Source organism: Aedes aegypti, chromosome 2 (assembly GCF_002204515.2).
Source record: "Aedes aegypti strain LVP_AGWG chromosome 2, AaegL5.0 Primary Assembly, whole genome shotgun sequence".
Taxonomy (NCBI): domain Eukaryota; kingdom Metazoa; phylum Arthropoda; class Insecta; order Diptera; family Culicidae; genus Aedes; species Aedes aegypti.
In genome coordinates, this window is record NC_035108.1 from 21123404 (window position 1) to 21142374 (window position 18971).

The 18971-nt window shown below is 35.3% G+C and overlaps 1 protein-coding gene across 5 annotated transcripts in view; it reads right to left on the reverse strand.

The window, feature by feature from the left end:
• The window catches only part of LOC5571293 (glycerol-3-phosphate dehydrogenase [NAD(+)], cytoplasmic), a 61582-nt gene that overhangs the window by 25775 nt on the left and 16836 nt on the right, over nt 1–18971 (reverse strand). The window lies entirely within an intron of this gene.

The following is an 18971-nucleotide window of genomic DNA, read 5'->3' on the forward strand; positions in this document are numbered from 1 at the left end:
TTGAGCAACAATAATCCATATTTTCAAACTAGCAAGCATTTTTTTTTTTTCAAAGGCATGGGTGATACATTTTAGTTTTTATCTTGTTTTAAAACTTTGCAAACATCTAGTTCAAATCGAATTGGAAAGGTAAATCCTGATTATAATCTGCTTTTAAATCCTTGTATTCTATTCTAGAATCAAATATAAGATTGGGTTGAATACGTCATCTTGGCAATATAATACGAGAACATAGATTTTTAAATAAATTTTTACTATTTTCCATAAAAGTGACATTTGGTATCTAAGAAAGTTGATCAGTCGGTTTTGGACGATTCTTAGGTTTTGTTCTACCTCTGTATGAAAGTACGCGACTATAATCGGTTCACAAATATTATCGAAACAAGCATTGTTAAGTTATCTAAATCCTTTACGACTTTTATCTCTCATGAGAAGGGGCCGTGTCCCCCCTCAAGTCTGATGGCTATTTACGCCCATGTCAATTGTTAAGGAAAACATATTGGGGGTTGCGACTGGAAGTTGAAACGTAAATTCTTGGTTGTCTGCTGACTTAATCTGCAAACGTTTTAATTTATTTTGCCCGACGTTTCGACCATTTCCAAGGAAAAGATAGTCAATCGTTTTTGTCCTTATTGATTTAGCTGTTCTGCGTGTCGAGTATTTATGATTTTGCTTAGTTCTCGCATAACTTCTGATCTCGCCCTAAAAGCCATTTCAACCATGTGTGTAGCTCGTTGTTTCTATGCATTTGAATGGAGTTACACGTTGTTCAACAACGCAATGGTGAAGAAAGGATCATTCTCTACCTGCCAGTGGTGTTGGTTTGGATGTTTGTTAATTCATTTTCTCAGAAACAACGAGCTACACACGTGGTTACCAATGGCTTTTAGGGCATTATTTCAGATTATGCGAGAGTTGTACTAATTTTGAAATAGTTAATAATGGTCACTTCGTTACAGTTTTAATGGAACCGATTGCAATTGTAATTAAAACTGCAACGAAGTGACCAATATTAACTGCTCCTAAATTAGTACAAATAAGCAAAATCATGAATACTCGACACGCAGAACAGCTAAATCAATAAGGACAAAAACGATTGATCATTTTTCCCATGAAAAAGGCCACAACAAATGGCCGAAACGTTGGGCAAAGTAAACTAAAACGTTCGCAGATTAAGACTGAGATAGACGACAACCAAGAATTTAAGTTAAGGAAAACATGAAGGTAATAATTGTAAAAGTGCTCAAATAACACTGAGTTGAAGAGCATGAAAGATTCTTCATAGAGCATTGAAGTTGATTGAACCGACCGACTCAACTGCTTTCAAATTACAACAACAAACTTTACCGGTTATCTTCTGAACTGCTACCAAATTATAACAGAAAACTTCACCGGTTATCTCTTGAAAAAAAACATGATTTTTTGCGATTTCTATTGTCAATACGTCTATACGTCAATCTGTCATGAAACGGCCTACTTTCCTTCACTGAATTATGCAGTGCGGGAATAATCATTACACAACTGAATCCAGTGCTGTAATGATTCATTACGCAACGCTTTCTCATTACGCAACTGTTTTGAGTTGCGTAATGAATCAGTACACAACAATTTTTGAGAAATTGTAAAATAATGGTGAATGCATTCCGATATAATTTTTGATACCCTCAAGAGGTCTTTTATGAAATTGCAAAAAATGTTGTACGTATCTTGTTGCAACACTCGTCGTAATTATAAACTCAAGCTGTAAAAAACATCATCCTACAACTTGTTCCGTAAACTACTATTACCGGATCAAAAAATAATCAGTAAAATGAATAGGTTAGGTAAGGTAGCACTTTTCAGTTGCATTAAATAATGACAGTAAACTTTACCGCTTATCTCTTAGAAGAAAAACGTATTTTGTCAGTTCAAAAGTAAATCGGTCAGATGGACCGGTTCAGCTATACGACTAAACATCCATCAAATAAAAATAGCAAACCTTAACAAATAAGGTCTTATGAAATTAAAATAAAAAATGTACAGGATCAGAAGTGATGAACCGATACAAAGAGTACAACATTACAGTTGAATGAATTATTTGCTATTCAATGACAACACTAAAGTTTACGGTTATCTTCTGAGAAAGCAAGATTTTGCCGGTTCAATTGTGAATCGGTTCAAAAAGATACACATTTTAGTTGTACGATAAAACTTATACCAAATTATAGCAGCAAACTTCAGCGGTTATCGCCTAAACAGCGTTGCAAAAATCTCAAATGCTTATACCTCGTGCATGAGATTTTTCACGCATGAGTTGTAGCTCATGCAACTCAATAGCTAAAGCCTCAAACATTATGGATGAGTTGACTAAGGTGCTCAATCTACCAAGTCCGCTTCAAAAGTAAACCGATTCATAAAAAAAAACAGACTTTCTCAATATTTCACCTCTCATCGACATTAAATTTTGAATAAACTTACATACCGCTTGTATTATGAAGCGGTTCATCTAATAACAAATTTAACACTACACTTCAATATTCATTATAATAAAAATACGTCCAACTTAAGAATCACTAATTGCAAAAAAAAATCTTATATGTCAGCTCAAAAGTGAATCGGTAAAATGAACCAGTTCAAAATGTGGCACGCTGAACGACTAAACTTCCATCAAAATAAAAACGCAAATTTTCTGATTATCTTCAGGAATAAAAATAAAATATTTTACCGGTTCAAAAGTTAATCAGAAAAATGAACCGGTACAATAAGATACACATTACAGTTGTACTATCTGCTATCAAATGTTAACAGTAAATTACATGAAATATTTTCTGAAATATAAACAAATGATTCAACCGGTTAAAAAGTGAACCGGTAGAATGAAACAGTTCAAAAAGTTACACATTTCAGTTGTACGAATAAACTGTAACCAAATTATAGCAGCAAACTTCAGCGGTTATCTTCTAAAATAAAAATAATTGATTTTACCGGTTCGAAAATGAACCGATTCTTCAAAAAACAAGATTAAGCATTACATTTCACCTCCCATCGAAATTATATTTTCATTTACAACAGCTCACTTTTGGGCGATGGAGGATTAATCAACTTTTATGATGTTCGGCAGAACTGCAAAAATAACCCCCGATGAAATGCTGACAAAATAATTAGAGAGTTTTGGAAGGCACTTCATGAGGATTTCTTCGTTGAATTTATTGAGGAAATCTTCCACATAGATTTTCTGGACCCCAGTAACAACTGATGATGACTTCTTGAAGACATCAATTTGAAAATGGCTGGAAGAATAACTAAAAAATCGGCTTAGGCAATCTTGGAGGATTTTCTGGAAAAACATTTCAACGTTTTTTTCTCAAAAATATTGGAATGAACCTTTGTGGATGTTCATGGAACATACTATAGTAAGAACTGTAGAAATTAGTGAAAAAGTAAAAAAAAAACATTTCTAGAAAAAAAAACTGGGATAGACCCTAGGAAATCTTCAACAGGAACTCCAGCGAAAATTACTGGAACAAACTGTGGACCACTCCAAGAGTCTCTTGGAAACTTGCTAAAAGTATTTCTGGACGAATTTCTGTGATAATTGGTGAAGTACTACCTAAAAGAATTCTTGAAATGATCTCTGGAGGAATCCTTGAAGGTATTTCAGAAGCAAATCATTAGAAAAATTACTCGGAGAATTCCTGAAGCTTTTCCTCGAAGAATCTGAGAAGAAATTTCGAAAGAACATGTAGAAGTTTTCTCTCGATTCTCTAGAATTTTGCACCAGGATTCATAGAAATAGAAAAAGTAACTAAGAGGACATTTAAATTTTAAAAACGAAACTTAAAAAGCCAACTATTGAAAAAAAAAATCGAAACTTGCATTCAAATAGTCTCTGAAAAGTTACCTACTAACAGCCCTGTAATGAATTATACTGATATGAATACTCATCAGACGTCCAGTCCTCAGCTTCAGCTGTAATTAAACGCGCATTTCTACCAGTCATTCACAATTCATTAAGCGTTCTCGAGTGACGTCATTTGTGCGGTTAAGAGCTACATATACGGTTGCCAGTAAGCAAATAAGAGCCCTAGAGTCGCACATTGGTATAATAAGTTCTTAGGGGGTAACAAGTCTTGTGTCGCTTTAAACATAAACAACCTGCACAGTCACACCTTCGCATGAGACTTAATTACTTATCTGAGGAATTAAAAAATCGTCTCTCAATCAAGGGGATGACGCGAATCATCTTTTGAGTAAGGCAAAATGGATCGGCTTACAATTCAAGTGCACAATTCACCACGCTATACCGAAAATAATTACTTGATTGATCGCAAATTACTTAACTGGTAAGCCAATACACGTCATTGAACAAATTGCTATAAAAACAGGGTAATTACTTGAAGCTCTGTTGTGCTGTATGGGTGGGTGTGTACAGCTGCAAGGTGCACACGATTCTTGACGATGCAGCGACGAGATAATCGATGCTTTTTTTTATACACTTTGATCAAAAATATCAAAGCCCTCAATGGTTTATTAACATGTTTGATAGGCGTTTTCGTCTTCTTGGCATTAACGTCCTCACTGGTACAGAGCCTGCTTCTCAGCTTAGTGTTCCTATGAACACTTCCACAGTTATTAACTGAGAGCTTTCTTAGCCAAAGTTGCCGTTTTCAAGTCAAGGAAATCTCCATTACGAAAAGATCCTGGAGACTAAATTATTGCTATAAATCAGAGAATAGAAAAAAAGATTTCATTACAACTTCTCGAGGGTCTGCCATATGATGTGCCAGGATTTTCCGCCGTTTAGAACTATGCTCACAAAAGATTATAGCATTCTAAGTGTTTTTAAAGCTTTTCATTACATAATAGTCTGCTCATAATTTTCGCATCGCATGACAATTGCACAATGCTTGTTGTGCAAATTTCGCCATAATCTCGAATCTGTTTGACGTTGAACACTTCAATAAGTGCAATTCTTCTAGTAAATTAAGCTCGTGCAGTTAGAGCCATTAGCTATCTGCAGCATTACCCAGTTATCTAACGGTTATCTTTTTGCTAGACAAACACGCCTATAACCTACTCAAACAGACTTAAAATGACCATCACGGTCTAGGAAGCAAGTCGCAGACTGCCCCATAAGAGGAAGCAAAACTCAAACCAAACACACTTGATACTTGAGCAAAATTGAGAGCCTCTTCGTGATCGTAGTGATATGGTGCCAGTTCCAGTTAGCTGTTGTCTTTTCTCGTGCATCGATATCACTGTGCGCTAGGCGTAAAGCCAATCACGTGCACAAGTGTCCTACAGAAGTGTGAGTACACGGGCATACTGCAAGCTTCATAGATCTCTACATAGAGCTATGACGAACGACTGCAATTGATTTCCTGGTATTCGCTCGCTACTATCACGATCGTGCTCACAACCGTGCTCCGTGACTAAAAGGCATATAGTTGCAATGGAAAGCCATGCACTATTTTCGATGCACATAGCAACATGCGGGTGCATAGAGCTTATACGTATATCCTCCATCGACTCGCTTCTATGAGTGCCCCATCGTCGTCTAATAATATGCTGTATCATGGCTTGGGATGGTTATTTTTGGTTGGTATCCAACGGCATGCATCCTGCCATCGCTCTTTCCATCACTTGTTCAGCACGTTCCGATTGACATTGCTCCACTGTTCGTACATGCCATTAGCATCTAGGCGGGTGGTATAAGCGAGAAGAAAGCCATCATAAGGGCCCAACCCACACCAGAAACTACGCTGATGTGTTCTCGACGACTTGATCTCGGTCTCCCGCTCAATGTCAATGTCTGACGTTTACACGGTCATAACGACGGCGATTATGCAGCTCGATGCAGTTGGCTTCAACAGGACAGGGCTGGTAGCGACTGAGAACAAAAAAGGAAATTTAAGTGAGCACATAGCCTTCCTAAGGAGTCCACAACTACACAGCAAAGCCTTGCTGAAGGTGTCTGGGTTCGATTCGGTCCAGGATCTTTTCGTAGTGGAAATTTCCTTGACTTCCCTGGGCATAGAGTATCATCGTACCTGCCACACGATATACCAATGCGAAAATTTCAACTTAGGCAAAGAAAGTTCTCAGTTAATAACTGTGGAAGAGCTCATTGAACACTAAGTAGAGAAGGAGGTGCTGTCCTAGTAAGGACGTAGTGCTAAAAAAGAAGAAGATGTCTAAAAAAGAAGACCAAACAAAAATCATGATATACTCCTAGAGTTTTCCATAAAGATTCCAGCAGACATGTGGGCACTTCTTTGGGGATTCTATGTAACATCAGAACAAACATGGTATAATATCTTTATACTTTTTCATACATTTCTCCGGGAATTTTATCAAAAATGAAATCAAACATTTGTCTAAGGTTTCCTTCAGGTAGTGCTCCAAAGATTTCCTCAAGTATTCGTGCAGTGTCTATTGCATGGATTCTCCATTTTCAGATTCGAAATATGTGTGAAAAATTCAACCAGCGTTTTTATAGAGATTTCAAGGATTCCAAATGTGATTCTAAAGATTTCGCAAGGAAGTCCTCAGTGTTTCAGCAATTTCTCAGTGATTATTCTATAGATTTTTCTAGGATTCTCGAGTTTCGTTCAGAAGGCTTTTTTAAATATTCAACAAATATATCCTAGGATTTCCTCCAAGATTTTTGGTCAGGATTACTTCAAAAATTTTGAGCAGGAATTCATTTAAAGATACCTCTAAAAAGTGCTTTACTGATTCATTCAGGTTTCCATCACATATTCTTGCTAAAAATATTGAAGAGAATCCCGGAATTTTCTGGAGATTCACTGCACGAATTTTTTTAAAAAATTAGGAAAATTTGTTGTTGTTTTTTTCCTATAGATTCAAAATGTATTGTTCATGGTTTTCCTTAGGATTTCCGAGATTATTGAAACGTCCTGGAGGAATTACGAATCTGAATGTAATTACTTAAGGAATCGATGGAAAAATTCGTAGTAGAGTTTTAAAAGAATTATCAATTCCTGAGAACAGCTATGAATGAATTTTTAAAGGAATGTCTGTGGGAAGAAAAACCACAAGGCAGAATGCCAGAAGGCAGAAAATACCACAAGGCGAAATTTCAAAACACCGAAAATAGCATAAGGTAAAAAAAAAACCAAAAGCCAGAAAATGCCGAAAAGACAGAAAGGCAGAAAGTACCGAAAGGCGGAAAATGAACCAGGGGAACATGATCGATTTTAAAGCGATTTCAGGGTGAGGTGAGGGCAACCAAAACCCCACTTGTGTCCCAACTGGAATCCTGCATGCCGCAAAAGTCGTAAACGGCCTTGATATGGCACTCTGATGATTCTCACGGAACATATAAGCGGAATGCTGCATGTCTCCCTGAAAAGTACTGTAAATGCGAATTTGATAACCCTTAAGATCCCCTCAACATTTCTATACTTCTCTGGTACCATAATGCGGTCCAGGAAGGGGAAAGAATGGATTTTCAGTTAAAAAACTAACTTTAGGTCAAGTGGCATTGACAGGGTGTCTACTCATTTACATAAATGAAATTCCCTGATATTTCCAGGTTTTTCCAGCTTCTACAAAATAATTCCAGGTTTAAGAAATGTTATTGACAAAATTATTTGATTCAAAAGCGTTTCAAGCTTCCAAATTTTTTAATGCATATTTAAGCTATTTCAAGGTGGAACAATATCAAAGCTTGCCACAAAGCCTTGATTGTATTTGGTAAGAAGTTTAATATTTTATCGCTAGTGAGAATTCTGATCATCATTGTAAACTGAACGGAACTTCAAAGTGCTTCATTGTGTTTAACCCTTAAAGTTCATTGATTACAGCGTACTTGTGCAAAAACAGATGCACTATTCATTTTTGACCCGCGTTTAGTGAAGAAATCTCAAATGGAAGTCATGGGCAGTTTGGATAGTTAAGACAGATAAATGGGCGAAAAAAAAATACTTACAGATGCTTGTGACAACATTTCACAATTAAATTTACACGTCGTAAAACATGTTTTTCGACCATTTTTTTTTTCAATTATTTTCTCAAGGAATTTCTCCATTATTTCAAGTATTTGCCCAAAGGTCCAGATGTTACGAATATTTACTCAGGCTAGGGTATATGGATGGATTTCTTTATTTGTAAGATTTGCAGCACGATGCTGGCTCACCTCTTAAATGTCTTAAATGTGTTCATGTAGTGATTATTTCCCATGGAATCCCTTCGAGAATTTTCCTAAGGAATTCGTAAAAGAATTTTGTTTTAGATATCTCAAAAACACAACCTGGTTTTTGCCAAACATAACCGCTGAAATTAACTCAGAGATCGACAGGAATATTTTTACTGATTCTTTCGGATGTCCTTCAAGGTTTTATCCAGTGATTCTTCCATCGATTTTCCTAGGACATCCTCTAAGACTTCCGTTTAGAGCTTCTTCAAAAATTCAACCAGAAGTTTATCTAATGATGCCTCAAAAAATTTATTAAAAATTGTCCTTCATAATTTCTTCAAGATTTCAACTTCAAATTTTTGCTAAGGATAAATCCAGGAATTACTCAGATTTCTTTAGGAATTCCTACAGTAATTCTTTAAGATTTCTCGAGGAAGTCTTTAAAGATTTGGCCAGGATTTTTTGTGGGCATTTTTCCATGGAAATGTGAATTTAAGAATTTCAGAAAAAAATGAGAAAATGTTCAATTCGTGATGTATTTCTAAAGCAAATTTTAAAGCAAACTGTGATGGAACTTGTATTAGTTTTTAAGTCACCCGGTTACTAGAATTTTTAGAAGGTTTTTTTTTGTTGTTAAATTGTTGGGATAATTAAAAAAAAAAAAATGTGTGTAATTTTCTGGCAAAATGCTAGTGTGAACTAGTATGGAACTTTAAACTTTTATCACTTTTGTAAGCTCCATGGGAATTTTTGCGAAATGTTTGGAAGAACTGTAGTTGTCAGTGAATGAAAAACCGAATTTAGTACTATACTAATTTATTCCACCAGAGTTTGTATGCTTTGACAGATACGCGTATTTCGACCTAAACTGTAAGGCTGTCTTTAGCATCGTGTACTAGACTCGACTGAAGTTGTTATTATTCGATGAAATTCTGGAGTTTATTAAAAAAAAGTCTTGAAGAACTCCATGTTGAAACACAGGGTCGAGTTTGAGGAATTTTTTGAAAAGTTCTTAAGAGATTTTCTCGAATATTTCCTCGAGAATACTTTGGAGACATTCTTTGGAGGTACCGTGGATGAAATGACGTAGAAATTCTTGTCGTGTTTCTTGAAAAAAAAAAAAAAAAACTTCTGAACAATTTCTTTCGAAAACTCTGGAATTGACCTTTGCGGTTTCTCTTGGAAAAAATACAGTAAACATCCTTAGAAGATTTCCTAGAGTAACAACTAGAAAATTCGGTTGATGAATTAATGAGAAAAAAATTTCGAGAGAAAGTCCTTAATAGTTTTTCCTGGAGCAAATTCGGGATAAATTACTCAAGATCTTCTATAAAAATCTTTTGGAGAATATCTTAGAGATTTGGTAGAGGAATCTCTAGAAGAATTTCTGGAAAGATCCCGATAGGAATTCTTGGAAGTATTCCAGATAAATCTCCGGAGAAAAAACTAGGATTATTCCTGAAGGTTTTACTCGAGAAATCTTAGATTAAAATGGTAAATAATTAGTTGAAGTGTCTCGTAACAGTCTCCAGGGTGTCCATTCAAAATCAGTTTTCAAATTCCCGGATTTTTCCCGGATGTCCAAGAACTTAAAAAACAGATTACAAAAAGATCCTGCGACTCGATATCAGGGCTGTTACAACAGTCGCGAATTTTGCCAGGCCAGGCGCAAACATCACGAATGACTGCAATTCTGTCGCGAAAATCGCGGATTTCCTGAATCGTGCCACAAAAATCGCCAATAAATTGTTTTGACACAAGTTGTGCAGTTCATCATTAGGAAATTTGTATTTAAAAATGTAAACTCTTGTCATCTCATTGAGCGCTGTAAAGTTTAGTCACTAGGGGCCAGTTTTGCAGAAAATAGCGTTTTTTTTTTCGTTCAAAATCAAGAAAGTTTACTTGAAAGAAAATGCATTTACTATATTCAATTCTTCAACTAAAACACAGTGAACACAATTTCATCGTATAAGTTTCAGTTTTAAACTGAAAAACTGTTTGTGAAGTATCGATGATGGCAATAATTACGATGACGGATTCTTGAAAGTAAAAAATGTGGTGTAGGAAAATATAAAAAGCAATAACATTTCATCTGTAATTCGACATTTGACAAAAAGCATTAAAGAATATGAAATCTGAAGGCACTGGCTAAGATGGTTAGGATTCATTGTGTATCTAGATATAATATCGGAAAAATGTCAGTTAAACAATTTGCTACCATTCTGAAAATGCACAATCCGGAAGCTTATAATTTAAAAGTCGATAACGGTGGCGGCCACGTCCTTACGGTTATCGGGGAAGGGAAAGAATGTTACTAGAGACCGAGTATACCTCTGCATATCCACAGTTTCCGTGGAAAGGATATTAGGTTAGTGGGATAAGGAAAGGATCTGCGAGTCAAAATATTCACGCATCTTTTTTAAACGTCGAAAGAGCTTTAAATGTATAATGCAATGAACTGTACATTGGTCAATTACTGTCGGACTAACATTTCATACCGTAATCCGGGTCATTTGGCGAATTTGGTCGGTATTAGAAAGCAATATCTTTTAAGGATGCTTCATACGTGCCAAGATTTCAAACAGTTTTAGTTTTATAAGGATACTTTTGCACATAAATATTAACAGTTTTTTTTAGGTGTAAGCAATACTGTTGGAAAAGTCAGTACTAAACAATCCGCTGGTGCTAAGTTTAGATGCAAAATTTGAGTATATGAATTTTGTTGAACTATTGAACTCGATTTTAAAATCATGCTACATAACTAGCGTAGTTTTTCGAACCGTTTATTTTCGGAAAACGTGCCTATTACAAGGTAAATAAACTACATTAAAATGGTCAAATGCAAAAGCTGTAAGATTTTTTTACGTCATTTTCTGTATTAGGGGACCCACATTTAGGAGAAATTTATTATTCTTATTTTTACTTTATTATATGAAAATCAATTTCGCCCCAGTGAACCATTTTCATTTTTTTATTTTCAAGCTAGGTTTATGATACTTTATTATTTCCTAAAAAAAATAGTTACATGCACTGATGGAGATCAACGAAGTACTGGTTTTGCCGAAATTAAGTTATATCTATATCTTAGTTCCTAGGGATAATATAACAGAAAGTTATAGTAATTAATTTGCCCCTGGATTACGGAACTAAGAAAAGTGCATCAACGAACACAGAAATTTGTCAAAACAATTAAAAATCGATTGGGTATTGTGACATGAAGATTTCGATGACAATTTGATTTTTTTTTTTCGCGATTGGTACTTCTGCTTCCAGTCGCGGATCGAATTTCAGAAGTCGCGGTTATCGCGGATAACATTTTGAAGTTTTTGTAATAGCTCTGTATTTTTGGTTAAAATTTTTAAAGAATTTTAGATCAAAAGATATAACATATTTGTTGAAATATCTAAAAGATCGTGACCCCCTCGAATAGGGTCTTAGAGCCCTGTCCCAATTTTAGTACCAAACGCTAAGACTTAGACCATAAACACATGTTTACTAAATATTTAAATGGTTTTCGTTGGTGTAAGTCCAAAAAACATTTTTTTATGGTTTTTGAGATTTTGTCAGACTCCTTGGTTTAAACTCAAATTTAGGGTATATTTTGTTTACCGTGTCCCTTTCGAAATGTCAGATAGGAACAACCCTAGTGTTAAAACTCTCAGGTTAAAACTAAAAGCCCTGTGGCGTTTTTTTCGACAAAATGATCGTCAAACATGATCAAAAGTTTCAAGGTTCATATTTGGAATTATTTTTAAAATTAAAGTTTAAATGTGTTATATCCGTTATTTGAGCTTGAAAAATTGCTAAAATAGTCGCAAGAACATGCTCTTTCGTATTTTTAAATAAGAACAAGAATTCATTAAACATTTTAGGACCCAATTCATAGGAAGTTCAGAAAAATTTTGGAATTATATAAACAAATAGCCAACCCATTTCCTTCTAAGAATGCCTTAGGAATTATGCGTTAGACAAGGCTTGTTCATGGAGAAATAGTTGATCTGATGAAACTCATGTTGAATCCAAGAAAAAAAATACAGAGACGGTATTTCCAAATACATTTTATTGTTCTGAAACTTTTGACATAAATCCAAGATTGCAGTTTCCAAGTAATCTTCAAAAGATTTGATCAAGATATCAAGAATCTTGTCAAAAACATAACAAAAATCTGCTCAAGAATACCTAGAGGCCCTCGTTATTGTTTTATCCATCAAAGATCTAGTTACGAAATTTGTTTTGGATGATTGAAAGAATTCGCTGTCAATCTGCAGAAATCTACACAAAATCTCGTCGGAGGCCTCATAATAACTTTGTAATAGATCAAAGACTAGTCAAATTAGTAATCCTGATAAGGCTTCATCAAAAACCAGTATCACCAACAACCCTAGAAATCCGCCAAAGCGAACTCTAATGAATCTGTCCAGGATTTCAGAAGATCTCCCAATAAATGCAAACTTTTTTTGGCTTAGCATTTTGCCAACCTCTAAAAATCTACTAAGAATATCAAGCAAAATCAGCCTATGATCTTTTCTAGAATCCACTAAAAGTCTTATTAGCAATTTACTAATACTTCAGTGATCTCTCAGAAAGAATTTTCAAATACTGGTCAATTATCGGTTCAATTCCAGTAAATATCCCATTAAATATTTACCAAGAACTAAAATGAAAATCTGACACTCATCTCGAAAAGCACCTTGCCAAAAACCCTTAAGTACCCTTCTAGAAATGTTTCAAAGATCCTACTTACCAAAAATTATTCATAATGTGAAGTACTAATAACAGACGACTTAAAATTTAAACAAACCGGTAATTTTATGTTTGAAATACATATTTTCCCGGGGTGTTCTCCAAATTCCCGGGTATTTCCCGTATTTTTCCCGGTCATTTGTAATTCCCGGGTTATTCCCGGTTTTCCCGGATTTCCCGGATGGATGGACACCCTGAGTCTCTGAAGGTTTCTCTGGTGCCTTCATAATTTTGCATCAGAATTCGCTGCAAGCAAGATATAGAAAAAAAGAGACTTTAGAGACCATTTTGGAAAAAAGACTTCAGAGACCTTTCATCAAAAATAGAGATAATCATGTCTTGGGAAGTCGATAAGATTCACTCAACAGCGACAGCGGCGCAGCCAAAATTTGTTGGGGAGTTTCGACCTTTGTCATGTACACATTCTACCATGCATTACTGCCCAAAAGAAATTTCCCTGATTGTTGGTGAAATTCCCTGAGAATTCCAGGTTTTTTCCAGGTTTAACAAAATTCCCTGATAATTCCAGGTTTTCCAGGTTTTTCCAGATAGTAGACACCCTGATTGAGGACTTGAAGCGGCGAATGCCACTGACGTCTCCGATACCCGATATGCAAGCATTAAATCGACTCGTTTTAGAAGACAGTTTGTAATTCTTCTTAATTAAATTTCTCAAAACCGTATGAAAATTACTTATGTCGATTTGAAAAAGTAATCGACTGTTTTTCATTTTTTTACGTCCTACGAGCGCAGCGAGTGCGAACAGCAAGCGTTTGCCCGGTATAAGGCATTCAGTATTTTCTGCAAAAGAACATTCAAAAATTGCGGCCGTTTCTGCCTTGGTACTTTCCACCTTTTGATGCTTTCCGTCCTTCGACCTTTTCTGCTTTCCGGTGTTTTCCGCCTTTTGGGATTTCTGTCTTCTGGCGTTTTGTGCCTTTTTGTTAATTCCGCATTCTGGTAATTCCTGCCTATCGGTCTTTTCGGCCTAATGAAATAGGCCTTTTCATGTGACAGCTCGGTCTATGGACTTATCCACGGTCTTCTTTTATCCTCGACTTTCTTTTTCTTTTCGGCTCTAAATGCGGGCAATGTTTACATTAAATAACATCCGGACAACGAATGTTTACCGGATGAACATGAAGTGGATGAATGCACAACAAAATGGTTCATTTTTTTTTTTTTGTAAACACGGCCCGCAATAATAGGTTTTCATCCCGGTGGAAGAAGCAGCGTGACGTCCTTGTAAATCAGTACATGCATACACGGGCCTGTCATTTTCATAAAAGAACTGTCAAAAAGCTTCCGAGTCAGTTGATTTGACACGTATTGTGAAAAGGCCTATTCTGCCTTCTGCTAATTCCACATTGCGGTTTTCGGCTTTTCGGGGTAAAATCTTGGAAAAAAAGTTAAATGATTACTGGAAATATCCCTGAATGAATATCTTTTAGAAACCTAGATTAAACAAAGATAATCAAAAGTAGATTTCGACACGATTGCACGATTGCACCATACGGTGTAAAGCAGGGACGAAAAAAATCATGCTCACTATACTCAATTCACTGAATTTATGCCACCATCAAAGTAACCGCACCACCACCAATATGATTGTACCAATGAAGATGGCACAAAAGTAGATGGGCAAAACAAACAACGATGCCCGTATGTCGTTGGTGTTTTTGATTATCAGAAGCAGAAGAGTATCAATTTTAGAAAATTGATTATCAATGAGGTTCAAATTGTTTAAAAAATATGCTGCTATACGGGTAATGAAGCATCCGATGCACTGAATGGATTATATTGACGCGTCTTTAGTGTGCCTCGTGCAAAAATTACAACTTCCCGAAGCGGAATGTAAAAAAGTCAAGCTGGTTAGAATGAATATCATTTTTTGTTTCTGATTATCAAAAAGCGGTTGAGTAGCAGCAGGTCAAAAGGAAACTGACAATCTTGCGCAAGCGCTTTGCCAATCTGTGTTGTGTTGTCAAGGTGAGGATAAAAACAAATAAAAGTCAACGAAGATTCTACCCAGCAAGTATCAATGTAGGCGAGGGTAGATTGAGTATTTTCGTCCCTGGTGTAAAATATCGTAAATAAAACAAAGAAAACTAGATCGAAGTATTTTTTTTTTTTGTATTTGTCGTTCAGACAGGCTAAGACCAGGTTTGGTCCATCTCGCCAGAAGTATTTTGTACCTTTCAATTTCGTCTTCATTGCTTATGTTTTGACAGATACGCGTATTATAGTGTATGCGAATAACTGACACTGAGAAAGATTGCAAGTGATAGTGTTCAGCTATCTAACTCTTCGTTATATTATTTTATGGAACAGCTCATAAACTTTTATCAAGTCTTCCCAACTACAACCCAGTCACAAGACCACATTTCAGTTGGAAGTTAAGCTGGTTGGATTCAAGAGTTTCTCCAGGATTTCTCGAGCGATTTTTTCAATGATTTCTTTATAAGGTCCCCAAGGGTTCTATGAAAAATTGCTTCAGTGATTCCACAGCAAATCCTCCATGGAATTATTTAATTTAAGAATTTCTTCAGAAGTTCTCACACCGATATCTCCAAAAGTTTCCACAGGAATCTTTTCTAGAGGATTTTCCAAACATTTTCTCTAAAAAAAATCAGGTATTTCACTTTAAGCTACACTCACAGCTTTGATTAGAGTAGGGATTGCTCCAACAATTTACCTGGTGAAATATTCCAGAAAATCATTCAAAGAATTTCGTTGCGAAGTACATCAGAGATGCTCTCACAGGTTTCTTTAGTAATCATTTTAGGAAAGCCTACAGGAGTTTATCCCGGATTTCTCTAGCTATTCGTCCAATGATTCTAATTAAAGTTCCTACAGCCATTCCTCACGGAATTTCATCAAATATTCCTCCAGTAAACCATACAGGGATTTCTCCAAGAGGTCATGAAGAATTTGCATCTTTGGAATACTCAAACAATTATTCCAGTGATTCTTCTAATATTTTTTTGAGAAAGTGCGACTTTTTTAGGAGATCTTCCAGAAATTTGATGAAAATGTCAATTTCTTTGTCAAAATATTCTTCAAGATTGTTTTTAATGTCCCGAAGGAAGACTTGAATAAGTGTTAGGAAGAAATCCTTGCAGGGATTCCCTCAAGGGTTCTTGCAGGTGTGCTGCAAGTGTTTTTCCAAAAGTTCGATCAGAAGTTATTTCAGGGTTTCCTCCAGGAGGGTTTTGTTGAGATTTTCGTCGATAAATCCAGATTTTTTCTCGGAAGTCATTTCATTCTGGAAGAGATTTCTCCAGAAGTTTCTACACTAATTTTCACAGTAATTAGCAAAAACATGATTTCAATAAATTATAAAAAAAACTATTTTTTCAACCAGAAAATGACCAGCAAAACTTGTAGTGATTCATCTTGTATTTAATATGGTTATTCTTAAAAGAATTGCACAACATTTTTTTTCTGAAATTCCAGAAATTCATGCAGGACGTTTTAAGAAATAAATTGTGTTATTTTTTTATTTATTTTTTATTGCTATTCCTTCACAAAACCTTCCAATTTGAGTTTAACCCTCTAATACCCAAATTTTTATTTTCGATCTAAATATGATTTTCAGTTATCTAAAATCTAAATTCTAAACACGTTTTGGACAATGATTTATTTTTATTCGCAAATCTATGAATTTTGGTTTTTGATTTTTATAATTTTTATTATTGAACATCCCTATCCTTTTTATTTTTTCTTGAAGCCTCTTCTAGTTACTGATTTTAAGCAATAATAGTTATCCAAGTTTTTATGGTACTTTTAAAAATATTATATTCTTATTTTTTTCCTGGATTTTTTTTTTATTTTCCGTGTAATTAACGTAAAAACAGATTTGAAATTATATTAATACCACCAAACTTTTCTTCTGTGATAGGTTGATCGTAGAAAAATGTAAAAGGTACGATTTTTTTTTATTACACGTTAAATGAACCCCAGGCATTTGTAGGTTATATAAAAAAAAATTTCAAACAATTTTTAAAAATACAAATACGTTTCAAAAGTCATGAAATTTTTTCTTATATGCGTGTTATGAGTCAAGGTTTAAGCCAAAAATAAAATCATTTTGATTTCTGAGCTACGAAAAAATACACAAAATTCCAAAGTGTACACCGTCTAAAAGCGGGTTTGGGTATTAGAGGTTAAAGAACCAGGAGTTTGTAAAAAGACTGCATTTGTTTGTGCAATAGTTCCTACAGTAGTTATTCAAGTAATTCTCCAAAAGCTTCCGGTTCTTGAAGGATTTTCTTGGGAATCACTACAGTACTTCTCGGAGAAAAACCTAGAAGAACTTCTACACAAATTTTGTGTAGAGTGACTCCTGAAATTAGTGTTAGAGCAAAATCTGGTTGATTGCCTAAAGAAATTGTAAACGATAGTCTTGGAGAAATTTTTATAGAAAACTGTGGAAGAATCGCAGCATAAAATCTTGGAATGATACTTTTAAATGGAAAAGTTATTCAGATACCGGTATCAGTTTTATCATTTGAATCTATGGAGACATTTCCGAAGAAACTCTTGGTGTAGTGTCATTAATAATTCCCAAAGATATTCTTAGAGGCGTCCTGATGAAGTTTTTTTTGGATTCTATTACAAATTCTTTTAAAAACTTGATGATTCACTGAAGGAATTCTTGTGTGTATATATATCTGGATAGCCGAGAAATTAAACCGGATGACTTTAACTGGAGCTTGAGCTTGAGCTGAAGCTTGATTACTATTCCAGTTGCACTTACACAAGAAATCAACCAAACGATTGCTTGGGACTAACAGGCATCCTCAGTGTGCAAGTGTTAATTAGCTTCTTAGGCAACAATGGCGCCTTCACGTTAGAATGCATAACAATGAGGGGAAGGGGATTTGGAATTGATTTTGAATTAAAACTAGGCCACAATAGACCAGTCATACCCCTGCATCTACGCCAGTTGATGCGGGAAGGTGTAGGGGTGAGGTAATTTTATGGCAGATAGGATTACTTTTGGTTAGCAGACTGCCAATGTTTCAGGCGTAAGGAAAGGCGTGCTATAATAATGGAAGAATAGAAACGTAGGGAAACGGATTCTTTTGCGTCTCTGATTCTATCGATTGCTTTGAACGGATAGTATATAAGTGTGTTAGATTAAGAGTGTAAGATAGAAGTTAGTGATATATGTGTACTACAAAGTAAGTACCGTTTAACGTTGGCTGGTACAAGAAAAAAAAGCCATTTTTCATAGTTTTACCTTTAATATCAAAATTCAAAATAAAAAAACAGTGTTAGACAAATTGGTCGTTTTTCGTAGAATATTTTTTCTATGTTTTTTCACCTTTTTTTTCAGAAGACAATTTTATTATAGAATTAAAAATAGTAAGGTGGGAGACTATCTTGCTATAAAACTTTAGGAACTTTAGAACATTTCATTTAGAAAAAATATATATAAAATTTTGTATTGAAATAACGACCAAGTCTCTAAAACAATATCTGCTACCAACCCTGCAACAAGGTTACAGCCGTTGAGAGTTTCGGTAGCTACAAGCTATACCGTTGTTATGCGATTCCATTGATTTAAAATTTACAATCGTGGGTACTACTAAAACTTGTTCCTACACATTTAACTTATTTTACGGATTCCATGAATTACTCTTCTCAACAGCTGAACAGCTCAGTACTCTGGGATACCGTAGTTCCGTAAGATTTCACAGGCTTTGTATTTTTTTCACGGATTCTGTCAAATTTGTCAAATGTGTACCATTCTGTAACATTCATGGCCTTGTTCCATTCGAAAGGAGTTTAGCTCACTTTGTTTACCACTTACAGGGAACTGGTCCCAAGTTCAAAACAAAAAAAAACGAGAGCGTTAATCGGTTCACGCTTAACCGGTAACCAAGCCCCCGTTCAAAAGTGAAAGGTTTGAAGAATTCGTTATCAATCCCCCCGAAAACGGCAGATTGACGGGTGAACTTTGCTTTTGGCTGTTGTCGCACAAGCGGGTTTTACTCATGAAATATAATCACTCTCATTCGTCCAATCGACGGAGAACAATATTTCCCAGTGGATTGAGACAAATGTGTGCAGTAATCAATTA